This window comes from Heliangelus exortis, chromosome 2, assembly GCF_036169615.1.
Source record: "Heliangelus exortis chromosome 2, bHelExo1.hap1, whole genome shotgun sequence".
Taxonomy (NCBI): Eukaryota; Metazoa; Chordata; class Aves; order Apodiformes; family Trochilidae; genus Heliangelus; species Heliangelus exortis.
The window spans coordinates 113,762,398-113,785,417 of NC_092423.1; the positions used below are offsets into that span (position 1 = coordinate 113,762,398).

The window sequence follows — 23,020 nt, forward strand, 5'->3', positions numbered from 1 at the left end:
CAGGTAACTTCATGCATTCATCCACCTACAGCATCCCTGCAGATTTCAGCCATCAGGTCCACATATCCTTCCTGTGTCACATCATGCTGTGACTCTATGTAGCAACAGTGCCTGCCCTTTCCTGGTTATTAGCAAATTAATGCACTCTTATATGTGGAACTAACCAGAGCATTTAGTAAGAGAACACTAAATAAGATCTCAAAACCAAGCCGAAAGATTCTGTGATTTCTGAATCCCATCACCTTGACCGGGATGCTCTCTTAAGATTATTTTGCACATCAGTGTCTGTCATTTCTTTATCCACACTCCTCTTCCCAAATACTCAACATCATTTTTCTTGACTGAATATATGTTCAAGTACTGAGATGCTTACAGAAAAATTGCAGTGTCTATGTACTGTAAAGCTGCTGTACTTCTTTCCTTGTTCTGTTTTTATTTATAAAGTTGAAAAAAGTCTTACTATCATTTGTAAAGTCTAACTTGCTTTACTAACTGGCCATTTTCATCTCCCCAGTAAGACTCTAATTCTCTTATACCTTCTCCATTTAGACTCAACGCTCTTGAGTTGGTTCTTCTCTCAGACCCAGACTCCCTCAGGATTTAAAAACATTTTGGTTGTTGCTTTTGAAATAACATTCAAAGTCTACACCCTTGACTAAAAAATTTCTGACTTTCTCTGATATCTAATTCTTCAATGCACACGTCTTTATTTTGAGATTAAAAAGACTGCAAAAGACTTTCCTCTTCAGATGAAAATGTGAAATGAAAATTCCTGAGCACACATTCTTCTCCTATTAAAATGTATTCTTACTTGTAGCAACAGAATATTTTTCTTACTTTAAAAAAAGACACAAATAAATCAATTTACCACTTTATACCAACTCAAACTACTGCTTTGTTTTCTGCTTCACTTTCTGCTTCTCTGGATTTTCCCTAATGCTTTCCCTATAACTATTCTCTTTCTGTGGTTTGATTTCTTTTCTTCTTGATCTTCTCATTTCAAATTGGAAAAGCTAAACTCAGGAATAAGACCTGAAAATAAGTATAAAGAGATGTACATATATATGAGGCTCTGTGTGCAGAAATATATTCAGTTTCCTTGTAGTTTAAACTCATTCTGCAGTAAAATTTCATTGATTTGCTGGGTTTTTCAAAGATTCTTTAAAAAAACCCAGAACTGTCTTCTCTTGCTGATCCCTCACTCAAATTCAAATTGACTTGATTTATGATCAACCAGTCAATGCTGATGTTCTACTGATATGTCTTGGTGTTCTCAGAGTTTTTTCCCAGACCTTCAGAGGATCTATGGCAGACGGCAGCATTACCTGTCCCAAAACGAGCCCTACTCCCTGGATTGCTTTTAGCTCCTCTGGTGCCAAGTGCATTGATTCTGTTCAACAAGGAACATCCAACTGCATGTCATGCCTTTGTCAGATGCTACTGCAGATCATCCAGCAGTCTGTATCTTCTCACAGTTTCCTGTCTTCTGTGATTTCTAGATACTTCTGCCTCCTAGCCCCTCTATTATCTCTGTCTTTTTGCAGAGATAGTATATCAAAAAATTGCTGCAAAGCAGCTATCTTCTTACTGTCCATTTTTCCTCTTTATTCCCAGTGCACCAAGTCCCTATCTTAGTTTTATTTCTTCCCAATTATTAGATTTCTTTCCCTGCTTTGCTACTGGGTCACTCTTCAAAGGCAGGAAATCTGGGCCCTTACAGATACTCTTGCCCATTAGACATGTGCCTATGCAACTGGAGATCCCCATGCAACTTACTCTCTCCCTCTTTTTTTCACCACATCTTCACATCTTCATCTGAACTTCCATGGCATTCTCAAGCACATACTTCCAATTCCTCAGCTCTTTTCTTCCACATGCTTTACAAATAGGAGTTTTCCTTCCTTTAGACCTTGCTTTTCACAAAGCTATGTTTAATTTATTCGTTGTTAAATTTAAACATTCCTGAATATTCAGATGTTTAGAGAAATGTTTTAATTAGTCCATACATGCATACGATATTTGTCTAGTGCGTCTCAGATGTTGAAATGTATAGAATAAATTACCAAAAAAAAAAAATCCAAATTACACAAATTCACACAGAAAATGAAATATGATTGCATAAGGTCTCCTAATGACTGAATGAGCATACTTCAAATTCCATGTACAGCAAGTTGCCTCCCATTTCTATCCAGTTGCTCAGCTGCTTCTATTTATTTTAATTATTCCTATTCTAAAGGTTCCATGTTTAATTAATACAGAAAAAAAAATATTTTAGTTTTAAAAAAAAACGTAATTTTTTCCAACAGGTATGCACTTATCATATTAAAAAAATGAGATTTCAGTTTATATATGACCATGCAATAAAAAAAAAAAAAAAAAAAGGTTCACAATCTACTGTATGGGAAAGAGAAAATCAGAGGAGAAAATTATTAAAGCTATAGCCACATAAAACCTTTTCCTTTCCTTATTCAAATTTTTTCTTTAATGAAATTTTCTTCTGAACATTGGTCTATCTGTGGTACAGGATCCTGGCTGATTAAATCAAGCTGCATTTTGTTTTCAGCTCTGAATCCCTACTGCTTGGCAATATGGAGGCCCTCACATTTTCACATTTTAGAAGCCTGCACTTTGCAGACAAACATCCAAATGTAATGCAGGCTTCGTGTAGAAAGTACAATAAAAGATAAACTGCCTTGTGCTCTGAGAATGGGAATTCTCAGCTCCTCTTGGTCAGTCAGAGACCAAGACTCATTGGCCACAACCTACTCCCTGTTTCATGGCAATGTGATCAGCACTGTGTCTAAGAAAGAGGTATTACCAAGGGTCCTGGCCACAGAAGGAGCTCCAGAACTCCCTGGATGTGAGATTTCCCAGGCATCCTGTGAGAGGAAGAGCCAGGATCACAGCCCATCTCAGCCTGGACCATGTAAGGCCTTTAGTGCAACTACTACCACAGTAACATAAATGGAGGAGAGGCCAGGACAGACCCCAGCCCACAAGGACTATTACATACTATATTCCTTCTTTCAAGTCAGAAAAATGCTGCAAATATTTTATGGCATACTTAGGACATTATTAATTTTTCATTTTCTATCAAGGAATGGGTGAAGAAAATCATTAATTTACAGACAGCGATTGATGTGCTTCTCTTACATGCTGCATTTTGAGCCTAGATATTGTGGTGATGGGACACCTGCAATATGAAAGGAATGAGAGAGCAGCACTCATGGAAAAATTGTATTTATTAGCAGCCTGACATTTTATTATATCCCCCATTTCTGCTAACTGTACCAAGAAAGCAGACACAAAATTACATGCACTATGATACGTGCGAACCTTAGACCTCAGCACGCTCTCTATAGCAGTAAGAAATACAGTAAAATCAACTATGTACATAAATATGAAAGTGTAGCTCAGGACAAGAGATGAAGAATGAGCCCACCATGGAGGAGAAACAGTCCAGAAGAAGCTCCCACAGCTGAGCAGTTTTTTCTGGGACACATTCAACTGCAAACAGAAGGGCAATTTTGGCTGCATACAACACAGTACAAAACCAGCTGTGCTTTTAATGTGCACCCCAGCACTGGCCCGTGACTATGTCCTGACTTCAAGATGGAAAGAGAGATGACTGTGACCAACCCAATCAGGGTTTCTTCTAGAAGTGTGGAGTGGATCTTCCAAGAAGTCCTCAGAATAAAAACTGGGTCTTTGGGCCCTCTTTAGACATGCTCTCTTGTTTAGCATGTGCAGGCTCAAAACAGCTTGTAGTGGTTTTGCCATTGGTTCTCCAGTTTCTATGTTCAAAATGACCCCTCCATCAAATTCTATGCAAAATAATAACATAAAAATTGATGGATTCAGTAATAAATTCAACCCTTGAACATTGGTGTCAGTAAAAGGGATTTAGATGTGCATAGGTCCAGTTGAGATGCAATATTGGTAGGAAAAACAGCCATGTTGGAATGTACTGGAAAAAGCAATGAAATTAAGTCTACAAAGCCTAAATTAAACTCACAACCTACTGCAGAAAAAATGGCAGAAGTATTCATAAGGCACCTGAAAACTGTAATAAACTTGGAAAATAACTTTTGCACTAAAAAGCTTGTGTGTTGTTTTGCGGGGGGGAAAAAAAGAAAAAAAAAAAGGGAAAAAAAGGAAAAGAAGAAAGAAAAAAAAGAAAAAAACAAAGAAAAAAAAAGAAGAAAAGAAATAAGAAAAAAAAAGGAAGGGAAAAAAAAAAAAAAGAAAAAGAAAAAGTAATCTCTCTCTACAAACCTCTCTTTTCCTTAGACCGTTCATGCTACAACAGGACAATGTGGAACTGAAAGAAGGAGTAGTCTGTCTTCCTGAACAAGAAGTAATTTTTAACATAGGTTATTTCAGGAAAAGGGGGTGATCAAGAACTGGACATATACTGATCTACTTGGTGTTGAAAGAACAAAGATTAAAATATAGACTTTATCTTCAATGTGATTCTTTCTCTTACACTATTCAAAGTGACTACCTCTACAATATAGGGCTCATACTTAATCCATGAGGCTATGCAGCATAATCTATCCAATACCTTGGGCTATCAACTCTGTCCAGCTGGTCATTAATCCCCAGGAAATAATCTGCACCTCAATTGTTACTGCTTAATTAAATGTAGCGATCCATCTGACATACAGAATAAGGATAGAAAGAAACTCTAATAGAAGGTGACTCCTGCAGAACTGGAACTCACTACCTTCCCCTTGTAGACATAATGTAACACAATGTTTGGTTACAATTTATATGTGTTTCTATATATTAAATTACTATGGAGATGCTTCCTGTTGAATGCAATGTAAATGTATGTCAGTTAACCAAGTAAACATAAAAAAGGTCAAATAACTCTTATTCTGAACCTATTCTGATCCATAAATTCCTGAAGACAGTATCTGCTAACTACTTTGGACTTCTCCTATGCTTAATATGCCTGCTCTTGGCATATTAATTATCACCACTGTGATAGCATTTCAGAGTAGGCAGCAAAGAATTTAGCAACAAAGCTCAGAACAGGTTTTAACTCAATTAAAGAAAACCATGACTCTTTAGTTTAGATAAATATGAGCACATGTACACACTTCATGCAGACGAAGAATTACTTGTCCTGTGTAGTGCCTCTTTATTATAAAGAGGGTAACTTATCTGTACATTAGATCTTTCTACAAAAATAAATCATGATTCATATGTTTCCAGAACTATAAGGACTTATGCAAATGATGAAACTCGGTATATCAAAGCTGGTTCTGTAATGACTGTAGATCTTCTGCTAACTTTGCTCATATCACCACCATAACTCTCAACTCAGTATTTTATTATTCCCTTAGCTTAGAAAATAACCTTTTGATTGTCAAGAAGGAGCAGAGAAAAGCAAACACTTCAAATTGTAAAACATGACTGAGATAAATGAAAACCAGTGGGCTTAACTATACACTGAACACAGGCTAAAAGGCACAAAAGACAGAGATTCATTGGTGTTCTGGTACCTGAAGATAGAGTTGATACAGCACCAAGACACAGGATTGAACTAAGAAGTCCCTTCTCAAGCCACATATCAGATAGTGACACAAAGGATGAGATAGTGACACAAACCATTCACTACTCATATCTAATGGGGGCCCTGTTGGGTACAGAAAAAGAAACCTGTGTGCCAGCCCAGGTACCTGCTAACCCTTTTTTGGAGTGAGACTGTTCACAAGGAGAATGTCTACACTGGTATCAGTGACAGGTTTTAGGATGTGTCCATCTGTCTACCTTGAGGCACCCAGGACCTTCGACTCTTCTTGCCTCTATCACAGAATACAATTCAACCTTGCAGTGCACAGCTTGTTTCCCCACTCTTCTTGCACTTCTACAATTACTTGTAGTTCTTTCAAATTATGTGAAATATAAGCCATATTTCAGGATTGCCAAAAAGTTGTGAGGTTTTTTTCTTTTTTTTTTCTGAAAGGTCTTACATAACAGACCTACTTATTTTTCACATGCAGCCCCTTTCTAGTAATTCTTCTGATTGTTGTTTTCCATTCTAACACCATTATTAATAAAGGATAAAGCAATATAATTATTTCATTTCTTATTCTTATACTATTCTCTGTTAAAGAGTCAATAGGAAATTAAAAACTCATTTGTATTGGCAAAAATTATGTATTGCTACAATCTGCAAAAATACTTAAACTGAAGTACTTATATTAATGACAACTGCTCCATAAAATTCACCTCAACTGACAGTCCCACATGGGCAAGATTCACTAGTATGTCACTTATTTTCCTAGCAAAATAGGAAAAATGTCTGAAGCAGGTCTCAGATTCTGTTTAAAAGCTTAATGTACTGCTATAAAAGTCAAGCAAAAAAAAAAAAAAAAAAAACCTACCAAAAATAGTAAGGTATACAGAAGTTGAAACAGGTCAGTTTTTATATCCAACGGGTTACCTTGCACAGAAAATTAAGTGCCTTCTGTCTAAGAGGGTGACTGCTATAATTTCATCAGACAGTAAAGTCACATAGCTGGTGTTTAATTACATAGAATCATAGAAAGTTAGGGGTTGAAGGGACCTTGAAAGATCATCTAGTCCAACAACCCCTGCCAAAGCAGGGTCATCTACAGCAGCAGATCACACAGGAATGCATCCAGGTGGGTGCTGAATGTCTTCAGGGAAGGAGACTCCACAACTTCCCTGGGCAGCCTGTGCCAGTGCTCTGTCACCCTCACAGTGAAAAAATTCTTCCTAATATTTATACAGAACCGCCCATATTTCAGTGTGTAGCCACTGCCCCTTGTCCTATTGTTAGTCACCCTTGAGAACAGCTTTACTCCATCCTCCTGGCACTCACCCCTTACATATTTATAAACATTGATGAGGTCACCCCTCATTCTCCTCCAAGCTGAAGAGACCCAGGTCTCTTCCACTCCCTTAATCATCTTGGTTTCTCTGCACTGGACTCTTTCAAGCAGTTCCCTGTCCTTCATGAACTGAGGGGCCCAGAACTGGACACAATATTCCAGATGTGGCCTCCCCAGGGCAGAGTAGAGGGGGAGGAGAACCTCTCTTGGCCTACTAACCACACCCTTTCTAATGCACCCCAGGATACCACTGGCCTTCTTGGTCACAAAGGCACATTGCTGGCTCATGGTCATAATTATGTATTTCTTTTCTTGATAACAGTTATTTTAGAAACAACATCCCCTAAATTCCAATAAAAGCTAACAGAAACCTGCTGAAGTAGGATTTTTAAGAGTTAGACTGTATTGCCCAAAGAAAAGATGGTAGAAGGTTAAAAACTTGCATGTGACAGCTCAACACAACCCAGGCAGTGTCTCCCATTTACAGCAGGTGAAGATCAGCCCCACCATACATATTCCCATTAGAGAATTGTCTCCATTTCTAAAACACAACAAAATAGTTACACCCTTTGTTAACAGCTGAAGAACAAACATCTGTGCTAATGTCACCAGGGGCCTCTGCTATGCAGGCACTAGCAGATAACAGTGGGAAAAGCACTGAAATTATGCTGGCAATTTTTGATCTTAGCAAAAAGAACTTCCCTTTACAAGGTGGCTCTTGTTTCTATTGTCAGCCCTCCCCCCTACACCTCCCCCAGTAATGTAATAATTCTCTTCCCCTTGAAGACCTGGATTTATTAACTTCTCAAGGTATTTTATGAAGTTTTTTGCTATAACCTTTAGGTAATGAGACCATAAACACCAATTGGAATGAGATGGCTTGGCTTGGCTTAGTACATTCTCCTTGCAGAACAGTCAGTCATCAAAAACATGCCAATTTTTAGCACAATGATATGCTCCTAAATAATAATGGATATCTGTGGCTTAGTACAGGAACCCGGTACAAGAACAAACAAATCAGAACCTGTTTATCCAGATACATGAATAGTTTTTAAATAACAGTACCAAATACTGCAATATGTTCCATTTTCTCATATTTCCATGCTAGACCACAGGTCTCACAAAAGTCAATGGGCTATTTCATGGGTCCAAAAATCTATGTCAGTAGATGAAAAAAGTACCAGACCCAATGTAACTTAAGATTGCTGCTTATTATAACAAAACTCTGTGGTAAAGTGACTCCAGGAAGGTTATATTTAAAGTGGACAATTTACAAGTCACTCGGTATTAGTTAAAGGGTGGGGGCAGAGGTACAATGATGCAATCCTGCACAAAACATCAGGAGTCCCAATTCCAGCTATTTGTCTTTCATGCTGCGTAAGTTCAGCTAGGACTATTTTCTTATGTATAACATAATTTTTCAGGTGATAAATAATTTAGACCACGTTTCATATTCCCAAACCTTCTACCCAGACATCATTCACTACCAGATGAAATTTTGGATTTACTGCCCATCTCCTCAAATGCATTTTTAAACAGAATGATGACCTGAAGGCTTGAATTCTTTCAAGCTCAGTAACTGACTCGGGCTCCTACTATTATATAGTACTTTTTGAGATGCAATGTCTCTTCCTTCACTTCGAAGTATTCCTGATGACACAATTAAATGACCAAAGACAGGTGGGATGAAACATGAACCTACGGGTACACAATCTTCAGTGATGCCCACATACTGTCAGTTCTTCAGTCTTCCTACCAGTATGGGGAACGCTGTGTTTGCTTTTCACACAGCAAAGTAAAGGAGCAAAAGGATATTTTTTTAAAAAAAAGGACGATGCAAGAATAAAAATAAGAAAAATCGGCAAGTTGTGATACAAGACAGGTGCACAACCTAAAGCTATGCTTGCTCATATTTTCAAAATGAATAGGTGTCAATCTGGGAGTGTTCTTTTATAATTTCATGAACGTGATTTAATGCTTGGCCAGTTCACAAAAATAAATAAATAAAACGAGATTGTTGCCATGCTTGTTTGCAAATCCAAACCAATAAGAGCTTTTGCTGAGGTGAAATAAATCTGCATTACTGAAGTAGTGTGAAGCACAATATATTAAAGATCAAATCAATCCACTTCTCACAGCTGCCTGTAGCAGTATTTCAACCCATTTCAGTGAGAGCTGCCTCAGTCTCTAAGAAACCTTAATGCCTTCTCTCTGCTAACCCTCCTTCCCACCCAAACGAAAAACACTGAACTCTGCTCCTGTCTTCTGGTTCAACATCATGTCTTTCCCCTCCCTCCTCCTGCTGTAATAAATATTCTCTCTCTATCCCTGTTACTGACAATAATGTAGGTGAACTCTGTACCACACACATCTGTCATTATTAATGACCACAGTGGAGAGAAATGATAGCTCACTCTTAGGAACCAAAAGGGCAAAATGCTTCAGAATTTTCCATTCACATTTTCTTTTTTAAGCATACTTTCTTGGTGACTTTCCAAAGTCATGAGTATGACTCAAACACGAAAATCTCTCGGTGTTTAACCTTTGCATAGAAAATTGTTTGTTTAAATACAGGGCACTTGTTACTTGGAAAGTCTCATTTGCTTATAATAATGCTGTTCTCAGTATTTGCAGAATACAGTAAACACAACAAGATGTCTTAGTCCGCATGGAAAATGATTTTGTTGCTAGCATCATTACATTTCTTTCAAACAAAAGGTTTAAACGGGGATTGTTTTCTTTGCCATTCATTCCCCTCCCAACATTGCTAACCTAGAAAGTACAAGACTGCATCTGAACTAATTGTGAACAGCTCTGCCAGAATGACCATGACCACATGACTCTTACAGTGCCCTGAACTCTCTCAGAAAGGCTGTTCTGATAACAGCTCTTTCCTGAGACTGAACCTAAAGACGTTCTTCACAGGCAGCTGAGGAAATCTTTAATATTTTTCCCTTGAAACAGCAAACAAAATTTGAGACGCAACAACAGCTTAACTGCATTGCTGCATCAGTCTTTGTCCCTAATGTGTCCCTAAGAATGATGTGCTCAGCACACCAGGTGTTTTCCACCTAACAGGACACTCTGCATGAAGGTGCTGCCCAATAAGGATAAAACATGGCTCCAATAAATTTATGTGTTCGGAAACACTACATCTCAAACAGGACAGAGGCAGTTTGCAACACAAACCACCCATGTTGTCAGGTTTTTTACTTCATCACAAACAGGCCCTGGAGTCTCAAGCTTTCTCTTGCCTCTAACATTTACACAGTAAATAGTTGTAGATATTTTTCTATCAGCTATTCTGACCTCAAGTGAGACTATGTAATAACCATTTGTTAGTTATGCCAGATCATAGAATCATAGAATCGGCTGGGTTGGAAGGGACCACTGAGATCATCAAATCCAACTCTTGATCCATTACCACAATGGTTACTAGACCATGGCACTGAGTGCCACATCCAGTCTCTTTTTAAATATCTCCAGGGATAGAGAATCCACTACTTCCCTGGGCAGCCCATTCCAATGTCTGATCACCCTCTCCATAAAGAAATTTGTTCTAATATCCAACCTAAACCTCCCCTGGCACAACTTAAGATCATGCCCTCTTGTCTTGCTGAGGGTTGCCTGGGAAAAGAGACCAACCCCCCCCGGGTCCCTCCTCCTTTCAGGGAGTTGTAGAGAGTGATGAGGTCTCCCCTGAGCCTCCTCTTCTCCAGGCTGAACACCCCCAGCTCCCTCAGCCTCTCCTTATAAGACTTGTGCTGGAGCCCCTTCACCAGCTTAGTTGCCCTCTTTTGGACCTGCTCCAGGACCTCAATCTACTTCCTGAACTGAGGGGATGTCTGACTGATTCAGATGTGACTGAATGGACAAACACACTTAAGAGTAAAGGTAGGGTTGGTAATTGCAAACATCCATCAAAAAAAAAGTAAATATTAGTCATTATCAGATTATAAAGATGTTACCTTTTTTATTTCCCTGTCTATATTACTCCACAGGCTCGTTTTGGCTGGGTTTTTTTTTACAAAGAGCTCATGGGTTAAAACTTTATGTTTAAAATCTGTCACTTGTCTTTAGCATTTATGTTGAGATAATTTGTCGTGAAGGTTATTTTGACTTACTGGAAATGGGCTTTTCCAGAACATAAATTTTAAGGCTTAAGTAGACCTGTGTTAAACCACTAATATGTTCTGCTAAGTCTCTCTTGTCTTCACTCAGCCTCTTTACAAAGTTTTAATCAGCTTTATTGACATTTGAAATTCTGAAAATGTCAGCTCTTGGAAAGTGTTGCAGCCTAAAAATGTTATTAGTAGTTCTCTTAGGAAGTGTAAAAGAATATTTTGTAGGAACAATTCTGTCTTTCAACAAACCTTTTGAAAGTGATGTGATAACCACAAGTTCCGCACAGGAAAGAAAATAACCTGTGGATTCCTCAAATCATATTCAAGAAACAAAATTTTAGCAAAGTCAGATTATCTGGTGACTCACTAGTCTGCATTCCAGTCAGGATACAATTACCACTTCCCAAAGTACTGTTTGGTTCTCAAAAGGAGAAACACTGTGAGAAGAAGCCTGCTCTCACAGTATGCTGCCTCATTGCTCCCATCATCTCTCATCTAGTCGGTAAGTTTTTGATGGGTCTGACCCTAGATCTCCTCTAATCAACAGGCCCTCCAGTCATTTCATGTTAGCCTGCAGTCAGACAAGTCTCCAGAGTGTTTTACTTCTGGAATTCATCTCTAAGGACACTGATCCCCCTTCTAGTGTGAATGAGCACAGAAATGCCCTGGATTGCAATACCTCGTTGCTTGTAAACACCATCACTACTGCTAGAAACCAAGTTGTGGTGACAATCTACATGACAGGTGGCTGGTTTTCTTACCCTATGAGCAACATATTGCAGTCAGCACAGTACAGAAGGCAAAGAGATCCATGTCACAAATGTCAAAGAACTAAGTTCCATGTGTGGGTCTGCATGCTGCAGTTCCAGTACTCCATCAAGAGTGACCCAGAGCAGACCAGGCTGATAAGATTTGTCTTTGAATAACCAACTGGGATCAGCCTCAAAGACTCTCCGGAGTCAGAGGAGTCCATAAGTATCATGCTGATCACTCCATCTTACTTCATGACAAGTTAGTTACATGCATCACCATATCTTAGGATTCGGGGGGAAGATGTGAGAGAAGGAAGAAAGAAACATCTCTATTGCTTTGTATAGGTACACACTTTAATTCTAAAGTGTTCAAAAGCTGAAAGTTTTACTTAATATTCAAGCCAAAAAAATGCAAAGAAATGTCAATACGTATCCAGGAGTATAAAAATCACTCATTCCGCAAAACTGTTCTGAAATAAATTAGTGTGAATCACTTTATCCTTAAAACTGAGAAAACATTGTGGTATTAAATACTCAATATTATCAGCCAAGCAAATTGGCCCAGGTCAAAATGAGCAAATCTAAAAAATGAGATCACTAAATTTTCTTAGCTTGATAGCTTAGTAATAAATAATGTGCTTCTATTCAATCTGTACATTAAGTCTTTTATGTGGCCTTAAGGCACTGTCTTATGGCTGTGCCCATTACAGGGTAGCCATAGAAACTGACACATTTATTTCTTGGATTAGTGTGCCATTGAAAATATTAATATAATGCAGTAAATGGGGATTTAATCTAATCTACTGATGGTAGGATGAAGTTACTAAAAGGTTCTATGCTCTTCCAGGGGAAGAAAGATTATATCTGTGGAGTACAGATCCAGTAAAGCTGGAGTACAGCTGATGTTTTGGTTACAAGCACTATTTAAACAACCTATCACATTTCATACACCTCACAGACTTAAACAGGTTGTATGAAGCATACAATTTTGCCCACCTAGCAGGTACCTGTTTCATACCCTAGGTCTACGTGCCAAAGTTAAAGTGTCAAAACTGGAAGTCATAAACTCAGAGCAGAGATGCTCTGCATATACAGTAAGCAGTGCAAGTGAAGCAGCACCTCATGCTGCAAATATGCAGAACTGTAGTTATAGACATACCATAGCAGCAAAGCCTATACCTGAGCTACAACCCATGTTTTAATGTAATTCTGTTAATAATTTCACGTCCAAAAAAAGATGAAAAAAAAATCATTTAAAAGATTTTAAATAATTTTTAAAATCATTTAAAAGACAAAGATTTAAAAAAATCCTAATTCTTGAGAAGCAAGATCTGTGGTTTTCTTAATTCCTAGGTCCCTACCAGGTGCCCATAAATATTAGGGCTCCCATTTCAGTAGATCATATTTGACTCAGATTCCGTGTAATAATTCATAGTACTCAAGTTCTGACTACCCTTTACACTGCCGTATACTACATAAATTCAGAAGATATATTCTGACAGATAAAGCATTGTTGAAAAGCTAAGTACAGCACTTTGTCCTTGAAATGTTAACATGTAATGCCATAAAGTATTCAAATAATAATTTACTCAATCTTTCAGGGTAATTAATTAAAATGGTCTAGGTGTTAGAGAAAATCACCTTGAGCTTATAAAATTGGAATGCCTTCCCTTTTCTTCTCTGCATGCAAGCTGCTCCAATGGACTTACCACATGCTTTCCCAGTTATGGTTTTTGATTTCAGCAGATAATAAATAGCCAGGATCTAATTTTGCCATGTCAAAACCGATTATGTTTCACAAGAAAAGGTGGAGTGCTCACCTACCAGATGAAGGTGAAACATAAAACCACTTTTATTTATGTGATGTGTCCAAATTCAACTCAACCTGGCACTAGGTACTGGGAGTATGTAGACTTCAACTGTCACACAAATTTATGCATCCCTGGAAAATGTCAAATATAAACATAAATTTAATCAAGGAATGGAAACCTTTATTATCAACGAAATAAACACAGTTTCTGACAACTAATGTAAATTATCTTGGTGCATTTTTCACTTATTTTTCAGAAGGTCAAAGAAAAGAGGAAGAAACGTTGAACAGAGACATTGCTGATGAAAATATTTCAGGCAAGTCCCAGTGCAATAATTAATGCTGATGTTCCAAAAGGAATTTGTGCTCTTTAGCAACATCATTGCATTCAGACGTGAGAGTTCCTTTGCCCATCCATTACAATGGGATAAAACAGAAGGCTTACAACAACAGATAAACAAGCACTCTGTATTATTCTGCAGTTTTCCTCAGTTGAGTAGTCTTTGGACAGCATTTTAATGGCTGAAAAAAACCCTGCACATGATGAATAAGGATGCCATTCTCAATTAACATGGACAAAGGATCATAGCCATATTTGGCAAATGAGGTAGCTGTGGTGTAAGAAAAGCAGGAGTATTCACAGGCACTGCCACATACATCACTGTCCGCAAATCAAAACAAGTTAATGACATTTTTGTACATCTGCCCAGCTACATGACTACACATTAGTCTGGCAAGTACTTATTAGACCCAAATTAAATACCACAATGATTATGGTTCATATTTACTAAATATAGTGCTATTAATTTATATGGCACTAAATATGGATGCTACCGGAATATAAATAAACAATGAGTGCTGAACCAAAACAACCTAAGTTACAAAATATATTATCTTCATTAAATATATCTCAGCTCTACAACTGCTGCTATACATAGAGCTCCCATTAAAATATACATCAGGGGGGAAGAAGCATCAAATTGTTATTCATTCTTCATAACAAGTGCACTGACAACACACCAGCTTCTCAACCCCCAACAGCTCCCCTCCCAGTCAGCCTGGCACACATAATGTCACCAACACACCCCTTGTATAGGTGGGTCACAGATTAATAGATCTCAGCTCCACAAATCTTCTCAGGTAAGACCAGCTCTCACAAAACTTATACAGGAAACTCATATCCCATCTGAAATATGGTCACTATGCTATATAGAAATTCAGCGTACCTTTACCATGCAAATTCAACAAGATTTCCCAAGCCACCAACATCCACCAAGAAGTCCTAAACTCCTTAGTGAACAGTGGGGAGCAGAAATCACAGTTCAAATCATACCCAGTGCAGAATGGGATGGCTAACACACAGAGGAGGAACCTCAGTCAAGACAGACCAGTAGCACTCGCTAGCAATTCTTGCTTATCAGCTTTAGAAAACTCTTTCCCACCTCACGATTCCTTCAACATGAATTTTAAGTACCATTGGTTATGCAAAAGCTTAGCATACCATGCATAAGTTTGACCATCTTTTTAATAAGATGCTATTTTGCATTTTAGATGCCTGGAAGTTGCAAACTGAGGTCCACTGGCAAGCCAGATGAACAAAAAGAAGGATACTCTAGAAATCATCAGTGTTACCTACCCCCACTTCTAAACCGTCCATGCCAGTGTTATGGAGAATTCTTATCTCAAAGCTTTATCTGTATTTAAGCTTTAGAAAGCAACCACTCTAGACCTCTGTCACAATCACACCTAAGTTTCTAATTTAAATACTGATAGCAAGGCAGTTTGCTGAAGATGCTCTGAAGACTGAGAAAACTGATACCCCATTTCTCTAACCCAGAATTCTAGTTTGTGCATAGTTAACAACCTAGGTTCTGAGATATCACTACTAAGTTTGCACATTTATTTCTCTCATATAATTATTTATTTGTCCAAATTTGTGCAAATTAGAACTTGGACATATTTTATTTCTTTTTCATAAAACATTTGGCTTTCTTCTTATTTTTTATTAAGACCTTACTTTTCACTTTTATGGGATCAGTTTTCCAACAATTGAGCTTATCAGCCACATCTACACTGCTAGTAATTCAAAACCATGGCATATATATTGATTCCAAAAAGCTATTACATGATATCAGTTACATCCCTGCATTTGATTAGACTGAATTATTGGAGAAACCAACTAAAGATTACCCAGTACTCAGCAGAGAGCCTATATAGATGTCGCCTTACCTGACATCCAGGCTATTTGTTCTTGCACTTTTACTTGGCACTATTAGACACACAAGTTTTGCACAAAGAATCCAGTGTAGCTGTATCTCCATTTTGCTCTTCCATCATAAAAAAATCCAAACAACTATAAGAGACAGATCTTAGGTATGAAACATTTATCCACTCCTTGAAAAGAATATTAATGAACAACTATGTAAAGTTGTACTGATGAGTAAGATATGTTAGGACTGAACATCATCCAAGTTCAATTTAAATATGAGCTATATACTATATCTGAATATAGTATATATCAGATATTTATATATGAACATAAATTATGCACTTCTTTGGACAAAAAATACCCATAAGTTTAAAACATGAATATGTTGATTAGATTTAAATTCATCCATTACAGGAAATATTTTGACAAGTATCCTAAGAACAGTGTTTTTAAAACAGTTCAGTGCATTAAATACATGCAAATTTTGACAGTCAAAAATGTGTAGTTCATATCTGAGATTCTATCATCATTCTTCCTCACAATCACTGCAGCCTCTAGCTAGATACAGATTTTTCATGACAGACAGAAACATTTCCTTCTGTGTATCTCATATTCTCAGATTTCTACTTCAAAATTATTCCTGAAACACTTTTAAAGACAGACTTAAACCTGCTGCAAACTAGAACGGTTGCTACATACGTCAGTTAACCAGGGCTGCCAACACCAAATCATATTCAATCTCCTTTCAAGTAGAACTGTGTGCCACTGAAATTGCATCCACTGCTGACTTTTTTTAAGACATTTAATTCTTGAATTACCTGCACTAACAGTGCACCTATAGGTTGTAGGTGTATAGGTGGGGTATGCATACACAGACAGATAAGAGCCTACATCAATTGGAAGTATATTCACTATTTTGCAAAATCCCCATGTAATATTAGGACACAGCTTTTGAACTAGCTAAAACCCATTTAAAATGTATAATTTTTAAAAGGTGAAGTCTAGCTCCTCTTTGCTTGGTAACCCTTCTACAGTCACATGGCAAACCAGACCAGCTTATTGAGGAGGACCAGAAAGCAACAATGTTCATCTGGTTTCAAAGCAGAGAATTTTTACACAAAGGCATTCTGCGTGAGCATGCACAGGACACTACTGTACGACTGCCAGGGTGCTATAAATTCACATCTCCCAGGCCCACAGCACTCAGCCACAAACCCAGCCTGTTGCAGATCCCATCAACAAAACTATATTACAGAACTGGGTCAAGAAGCAGCTCAAAAGCAACGGTGCAAAATTTCTCCCTACCAGGTAAAGGTACTGACTCTTACATTACATGTATCTTACCAACACAAGGTTTTGACTTTGAAATAGCAGTTAAAAGGAAATGAGGCTTTTATTTCTTTTTTTATAGTACTAACAGTTGGTCTCCAAGGAACTATGGAAGTGTCCCATGTATGCACAAGCCTGAATCATGCCATGAGAGCACCATGGCTTTACATGAGCCGCATGTGTCTAAACACCCTAACCAAGAGATGTGGATGGAAAAACATACAATTTTTTTTTACTGCAAAAATAAGTTTCCTGTCATGAGCTTCCCTCAGCCAGTGAAGTTCCCTTCCGAGTATGAGCACTCTCCATCTTATTTGCTAGGAAAAAACCCTGCAGTAAATATTGCAGGGAGAAATGCAGAAAGGCAAGGTGTCAGCAAGTTTGTGTGTTTGTCTCTTGCCTCTATTCACACCTTGTTTGTGACTCTGTCTTGGTAATGAAATACTTTTTGGATTAATTCACAGCACAGGGAAAATTAAAACTAACTGATTATTTTTGAGGAAAGGGCAACTCAAACAAACCCCAGCCACAAATCTGCAACTGTAGGAGGGACTGATAAAATAGGATGTTGTAACTGTGATAGTTTAATACTTTATAATCTGTGTTTGATGGACTTCAGAATGAACATGCACTAATAAGAAAAACAAGACTTGATAGAAATGAATTTTATGTTCTCTGCCAGGTTTCTTTAGGGCCAGTATGTTTAAAATGCAGTATTCCTGAAAATTAACCCCAGGTGTATCATTTTGTTAATACAAGAAATGTGCAGATATCTAGAACAATAAAGCTCATGTAAATCTTCACATAAGAAAAAGGGGTACCCAAGGTTGGGTTATGTAGCTGACCTGAGACCAAATCATAGTCCTCGAAGAAAGCAAAACTCCTCTAGACAGCAGTGGCATTTTTCCTAGGGCATGAGCTGTAAAGCCAAGCCTGTGATTGAAATACTCTGGTACCACTAGGCTCTAAAAACCAAAGCAGTGATAAAGGCAGGAGAGTTGTTATTTCTCTACCATAAAAAGAAAGATTTGAGAGACGTTATTACATTTAAATGTATTCTGATATTGCATTTTGCTTTTCCATCTCAGCAGATACTGTTTCATCTGAACAAGATGGACACCACATAGAGCACAGTGTTTCATATTAAATGTAGTTATAAGGGAAGAACAACAACCTTGGAATGACTCACTCACAGGACCAATTCATAGGTTACACTGACTATGAAAGGCAATTTCAGAGCAGTGCTAGAAGAAAAGGTTTTATAACAGAGGTGATGCAAACTCATTTGGAGACAGAAACATACAGAACAGACTCTGCAATGTACCATACACACTTCAAGGGAGGAAAGAATAGCTTCTTTTTCAAATACAGTGGTAGCTGCAAAAAATGAAGTCCAATGCCACTCAGTACTGTAATGAAATCATTACAAATGCTGAAACATATTAAAAATTCAACACTAAAAACACAGAACCTTTGTACTTCTGCTGCACTGAGTCTAAATACAAGATACTAAGAACAGGAGACTGTACTAAAGGCAGGACTGGTGACAGACATTGGCAGTCCTATACAAGTGGTCCATGCAGAATGTAATAAGATATTCAGGAGTGTATTTCAGCCCGTACACTAAAGCACTGAGAAGGCAAGGTTTTGCTCAGGGCTGCATTCCTTTTAAGGATAATGGGACAAAACAGTAAGAAAATACAAGATTTGTTGAATTATTTCACAAACAGATTGTCACAGTTCTATATCCTGAATGATACATTTCTTTGTCAAGAAAAACATAATGAAGTTCACCTTTTGAAAACTAATGCAGCAGACTTCTGTTAGCACTAGGGCTGTGTAAAAATAGCATCTTCTACAAATGAACTGCAGCATAAAAATTGATGCTTGTGACATGTTATTACAATCTAAAGTTTAAAACCACAAAGCAAGAAAATCCTGAGTTAAACTGAAACTTCATCCTTAGCCCACCCAAAAGTGTTTAGACACAGCAAGGCTTGCCAAAGAGTAATAATCCTATATACAAAATATGCTGCCATAACTAGAAAATTCAAACTAAGTATGGAATTCCAGCTCTAATTGTGACCTTTCTTTTCCCCAGTTTCATGGGGATAAGCAAGACCTTTCAATACTGCAGCTCTGGTGTGGTTAATAATCTAAGGTAATTTTTTAAGTACATCTGTGCAACAGACTTCATTTGCCAACTTCTCATCTATGCAGTCAACTGCATTACTTTGCAAAGGCAGAGAGGGGAAAAAGGAAAAATTAAAATTCTCTTTACAGAGTTCTGTGGAGTGGCCCTAAAGGAAAACGAACTCACATTACTGAGCAGTCCACTCCTTGTACTCCAAACTTATCAACTTCTTTTTTATTTTTTTTTTAAGAGCTACAGGCATAAGTTATTGACCCACTAGATAAGAGCTGAAATAAAACCTGCTGCTGAAGAAGATTAAGGTTCTCATCGAGTTAAGAGATAAAAAATTAGGATGTGGAGGAGAATGATTTTATAGAGACAGGGGGATGAAAGGGAGGCAGGGAATAGGGCACTGGATGGCACAGCATCTCATGAAGTTGTTCTCTAGACATCTTCTACAATTAAGTTTGTGTTGAAGAACAGCTCCCTTCCTTGCCAGGGACTGCTCTTTCTGTCACCAGGAACTGTTTTCAGACAAACTACTTTTCCCCATTCTCTTCTGTGAGCTCATCACAAAAGGATTTCCTGATATTTTTGAACTCTACCTTCTTCAAACACTCGCCCTGGCAGGAGATGGTTAATCAGCTGCTAAAGGGGCAACCTCAGCTGCAGGATGTCAGGGCATCTACAGAATATGAGCAAGGAAAGCAGCAGATGAAGGCAGAGATGGAACAGCTAACATGACATTGCATGGACTGAAGACAGAAAGAACTTCTCAGAGAAGACCCTGAAGCTCAGGGAGTTTGTTCCATGAGCCAGCAAATCTCGCCTGGAGTCATGCAGGTCCACAGAAAGAGCAACATAATGCACAATAAAGAATTCTGTAAATGGACATTGATGGAACTTTTAACATCATCCAGTACTACTTCAGCTTATCAGTGCTAATCCCAAGAGCTTTGCTGTCATGTAAATCTGAATCTGGCTGTTTCCCTTAACACAGACACGGGGTCACACTAGTTGTTTGAACTACAGACTTCTGAATCACCCTGAAGAAGAGTGGGTGAAACTAAGCCTGTACCCACACACCACACCACTCCTTGCTTCTCCAACAGGGGAGGGACTGCAGGACCCCCCCAGTGGTGTCCCTTCTCACCTAGGGAGTTGGTCAGCTTTTTCTTGGAGATAGTTTAGGTGCCTATGCTGGTGGAATGGTGTCCAGTTTTGGCCACAACCAGTCAGAAAATCTATTTTCTATAGGATATTTTCATATTTTCTTCTGTTTTAGCACCAATTCCTAATCACCAGGCAACAGATACTCTGAATGAAGTTGCAATTCATCTATCTTATCAAAGCTCAGCATCTCTATGGGGAGAATACTTGAAATATAAAGAAGGGAATCTCCTGGCAGAAAGGAGAGTAATGTTCAGTGATTGTAAAATGCAAACATCCATTCAAACCAGCACAGAGAGACCACAGCCCCAGCCACCAGAGTAGATAGAAAGCTTATGTTCCCTCACTCCATGTTTCACCCTTATCCAGGAGACAAGACCTGATGCGTATGATACCCTTCTATTTTTAACTCCTAATAAATAAGGACATAGGCATTCCAATACTGCTATTTTCAGCTTTGTACAGGTCCACTGCAAGCTCAGCAGTAAGAATAAGGGAAAATTCTGATGAGCAAATGGCAGAAAATTAACTTCCAGGTCTGGTACATCACTGTGCCCCATTGCTTCAGAATGTGCTTACAGCTCTGATATAAGCAAAGAGCTTCCAACATTGCTATAAACCCAGGCAACCATGCAGGAAGAGGAAGGTTAAGGGATGGCTCTGTTGTAATTAACTTGTTCCTAGAAAGTCTGCAGTCTTCTCGTCCAACCAAAAGCTTTTAAGTTCAGAACCTTACCTATTTTATTCTGCAGTGAATATTAACATGTAAATTTTGAACTGCTGAAAAGAGTGACTAATAATGAAGCCAAATTAGAGAATGTAGCTTTAGGATTTCAACTATAATGTTCTGTTTGAAAAAATATCCTGGAATCAGGGAAACTCATAAAAGGGCAATGGATTCAGTTGAATAATATAATTTTTTTCATAAAAAAAATTTTTTACAAGTTTTTATTATTATATGCATGGATCCCCTTGCAGCTCCAAAGAAAAATATTACAGGACAAAGCCTAAAGATTTCTGTACTAAATCCTCTGGTTTTACTAGAACTAAACGAATTTAAACAAATTTAGAGTATGATATAAACACACATTTAACAGATGCTATTTTAATTATTTTTATAAGCATAGTATCTATACATTATCATAAAGATATGTACAATAGGGTTTCTCATATTTCACAGCTGAAGTACACTTTACTATAGTACATATTACCGGAACTTCAGTCATAACACCTTTATTTGGAGGTCAGGTGGTAATTTAACCTTAATGAAACTCAAACAGCTCCATTATTTGCAGCATCTCTCCCAAATTCAGAAAAAAAATATTGTGATAGAAAGTGCCTTTTGTTCAGAGATAAACTGTTGAAATGACTAAAGCATTAACTTATGCTCAAGCTACTCCCTCCAAACCATGGGTGTGGTGACAAAATGATAACCCAAGCATTCCCATCCAGATCTTTAGAACCTAAGCATGATTTGGTAGCCTGAATCAAAATATCAAGAGAAGAAAAGGACTGGAAAGAGGCATCCCAAGATTCTTGTAGCCACAGCAAAACTTGGTCCTCCCTTCACTCACCATGACAAAACTCACCCTGCTGCTAATGAGTTAAGTCTGCAGTTGAAAAATCTGTGCAGCAATGTTGAAGAGACTCAAAGATTCCTGATAAATGATAGCAATGGATGTCATGGATACAATCCAACAAATCAGTAACACACACAAAAAAGGTATTTTTGAAAGACTATTATGTGTTTCACAAAGTCAAGAGGCCAAAATGGGGAAAATGCCAGATTTAAAGCTGCCTGAAAGCTTAACTCAGGTGCCACTTTTAACTGCATTAACAATGACAAAGTTGCAATGGCATCATCACTTATTCCACATCCACTGTTTCACTCCAGCAATTCCTGCCAATGATAACATACGAAAGAGTAAAATCAAGATATCATTAAATGTGGCATTCACTGCCTTTAACTGTTTGACTTGACCTAACAAAGTTCTCAACAAATGAAGCTCTAATGACAGTAATGTTTTAATCTCAACATTATAACAAGAGCTACTATGGAAATTTACAAAAATGGCCCTGGTGTTAATCCAAATTTACAGCTTCAGGGTCCGCTCTCATTTTTATCAAACACTTAGTAAAAGCTTTACCATGCTGCACAATTTAAATACTTCCTTTCCTCAAGAATGAACAAATCATTTTAAAATAATTCATTTCTTATAGGTTTCTACTTCCAAACTCTACAATTTTTCCTGGATTTGGGAGCCTTGTGGACCTAGTATATATGATAGAAAGCTCCCAAAACCAGGAATAATTTTAGAAATTCTCTCTCAAAGGTCTTTCAAAGCCTGCAGCTTGCACGGGTGTGAGGCCAGACAAAACTAACATAAGCAACTTTGAAGCTCTACTTCTCCTTGATGTATTTTCTCATAAGACTTGAATGTGCGCTCTACAGAGGGAATCACACCTTCAGATTACTGTTTTTGCCATTTTCCCTTTTCCTTTTATTTTCTACTCAAATCTTGAACTGACACTTCCAAGATTTTTCAGGATTTGAGTCATCAATGGCTTTTTGGATCACTGATGTCATATACTTAGTCAGAAGGCCACTGCTTCATCAGAAATAAAG

At 37.9% G+C, this 23,020-nt stretch overlaps 1 protein-coding gene across 3 annotated transcripts in view; it reads right to left on the minus strand.

Moving 5' to 3' along the window:
* Window positions 1–23,020, minus strand: part of TOX (thymocyte selection associated high mobility group box) — a 221,142-nt gene that overhangs the window by 185,484 nt on the left and 12,638 nt on the right. The gene's annotated exons all lie outside the window — the stretch shown is intronic.